The sequence below is a fragment of the Tupaia chinensis genome, unplaced genomic scaffold, assembly GCF_000334495.1.
Source record: "Tupaia chinensis unplaced genomic scaffold, TupChi_1.0 Scaffold000240_1, whole genome shotgun sequence".
Classification (NCBI taxonomy): domain Eukaryota; kingdom Metazoa; phylum Chordata; class Mammalia; order Scandentia; family Tupaiidae; genus Tupaia; species Tupaia belangeri.
In genome coordinates, this window is record NW_006159718.1 from 757,191 (window position 1) to 759,957 (window position 2,767).

The 2,767-nt window shown below is 42.8% G+C and overlaps 1 protein-coding gene and 1 pseudogene across 8 annotated transcripts in view; one reads left to right on the forward strand and one right to left on the reverse strand.

Moving 5' to 3' along the window:
* The window catches only part of CCSER2 (coiled-coil serine rich protein 2), a 143,057-nt gene that overhangs the window by 27,524 nt on the left and 112,766 nt on the right, over positions 1-2,767 (forward strand). The gene's annotated exons all lie outside the window — the stretch shown is intronic.
* LOC114007838 (60S acidic ribosomal protein P1 pseudogene) overlaps positions 2,566-2,767 on the reverse strand; it is a 415-nt pseudogene continuing 213 nt past the window's right edge.

Sequence of the window (2,767 nt, forward strand, 5' to 3'; positions counted from 1 at the left end):
TCTTTCCCTTGTGCTGTGCTAAAAGCAAACCTGTTTGCAAGACCAATCTCTCCTAGAAGGGGTTTGTCCCTCTTGGGGAATTCAGTTTACTTGATGCCTATGACATCAGCTCTCTGATGGGCTCATGAAAGATTGCAAGATTTTCTGGCTCTTCTAGGTTGTTAGGTAGCAGTAACGTTCATTGCAGCTTTCTGGATCATAAGTGGAAGTGGAAGGAAGTCTGATCTTTGTGTAAGTGGAGTCATGTTATATGAACTCTTAAGTGTCTGATTCTTTTGTTTAAAGGATACTGTTGGCTTTATCTGTATTGATGTATATAGTGTAGTTTTTTATTACCACATTGTCTTCTGTTATGTCAGCACTCCTTTTAAAGCTTGCTTTTCTATGAAGTTAATTTCAGTGTCTATACATCTTGACAAAAATGTTCCATGTTTTGGTATTTATTGTCTCACATACTGAGCAAGCTTGGGGTTGGGCAATGTATATAGGCAAATTTATGCTCACTAATCATCCACCTGTGTCAGTTCGTGTTCCTCTTTCCTCTGACACTTGCCATGCCCTTATTGCCTATTTACCTTAATGTAAGGAAACTTGCTCAGGCATGTCGTGAGTAGACCGAGATGTTGAATGGGCGCGTGGAGTGACGGGCGTGCGTTCAGTGTTGGTGCGTCTGTGCCTGACTGTGTGCTGCCTTGGTCTGCTTACACACAGCATGGCCACTCGGGGCTAGGCTTTGCCATCGTTCACACGGTTTGGCATCTGCCATCTCTCCCTAGCCCTCTGCACTTTAATGAGACTGGCATGCCCACAGCTTGTGTTCCTGAACTAAATGGTAGAATTTGAGGGAAGAATTTTTTTGGTTTGGGAGGAGAGCTTCTGGATTTCTTTTTATTTAGTAGTATTCTTCTTGTTCTTTAAGTTAAAATCTCAGGAAGTAATATTGAGTCCTAATTTAATAAAGTCAGTTCTCCTAAGCCGCAGATTCTTTCTGAGCCTATTTTGTGCAAGTTCCTTTGATCCCTATCTGACTGAATAAAAATGGAGTTGTAGCTGGAGGACAGAAAGGCCAAATTAATACAGTAATGTGTGTGTTGAGTATGGTATGTGCAGTTGTTAAAACCATGAAGAATCTGGAATGAACTTGTCACTGTTTTAAACTTTCACTTGGTTCAAAGGTATCATTTTTGCTTATTTAATAGCTATAATCAAGCCTTTGAATCAGTTTATGTCACAGATGACATCCAGGAAAATTGGAGAACAGGGAAGATGAGGGGAATACTTGGAGTAACACCAGGTAAAGCAAGCAAACAGCAGCTTTCACATCATGGCGCCGTTACCTACGTGTGAAAACAACGTCAGAACAGGCTGCTCATCCCTGCTATAGTCGTCAGCATTGGTATTCAGTTCATGGCTTTTGGACTCAGTAGTGAATTTATGCCTGATTAAGTCCCCAAAGTGGAGGCAATTCATACCTTCTAAAAAGCTTTCTAAAAAACTAAAAACAGAAAATGAGTGGGTAATGCCTCAGAGGATAAGGTAATATATGAAAAGAGTTTGAAAAAGCAACAGGACAGCTTTTACTGTTTCTAAAACTTTCATTTTAATTAATAACTAGGACTCCATCACTATCTTTAAGCGTCTCCTCTAATAGTAGCTGTCCAGACCCTTCCTTCACTCTTATCCCTGGCTATCACTAACCCTCTCAGAATATTTCACTCCTTTGTCATGAAGGAATCAGGTAGACTTGAACCTGAATCCTCTCTGGCAATTTTTGAACCTGTGACTTTGGACAAGTATTTTAGCCATTCTGGTCCATAGTTGAGTGAATTACAATGGGATGAAATCTGCCACCTCATAATGCTGTGGTGATTGAACAGTACGGACGAAGTGTTAAGTATGGTATCTACTGTGTAGACACTCAGTAATGTTTGCTCCTTTTTTTCCCTTGTGGATTCCTTTTAAAGCAAGAAATTTTGATTTATGAGTGTTTTGTTTCTGTTCTGTTAGAGAGCACATCACATCACTCACTGGAGAGAGAGAGTGAGTGAGCAAGTGCGAGCGCACTTCCCTTAAGAAATGGTCATGGGGAACCAGCAGTTAGCGTAATGGCTATGTCGCTGGACTCCCACGTAGTCGACCACGGTTCGCGTCCCGGACCCGGTGGCTTAAAACCCACGCCGGGCGCGTGTGTGTGCGTGCCCAAGATCCCGAGAGGAGAATGGAGGAGAAGGGATTGCGGTGTGGCTGTCCCCCCTGGGGGGTGATTTCTTGCTTTCTGTCTCTATGTCTCTGTCTGTCTGGCGAGCGCACGCGCCCTACAGTGAAAATCTCTCAAAAATAAATAAATAAATAAAAAAGAAATGGTCATGCTGCAATTCTTTCTCCATTTCTCCTTCCTTTGGAGATTTTGGGCCCACTTGCACATGCATTCAGTATATTTTTCTTGCTACTGGGGCTAGGATTTGAACTGTGCAATTGGTCGTGTGGGATCAAGCTGCCTTAACTACCATACCATAGGCTGGCCTTGATTTACTAGTTTTTTTTTTTAAGGCCACCAAGCCCAAAAGCAGCAAAGAGTTCAGCTTTTTATTGAACACATTACAAAATAGATTTAGTCAAAAAGACCAAAGCCGATGTCATCATCCGATTCTTCAGATTCTTCCTTCTTTGCTTCTACTTTCTTCTCTTCAGCTGGGGCAGCAGCAGCTGAGGGGGCTGGACCTCCAGCAGGCGCAGCACCAGCTGCTGGGGCAGGGCCCCCCTCCCC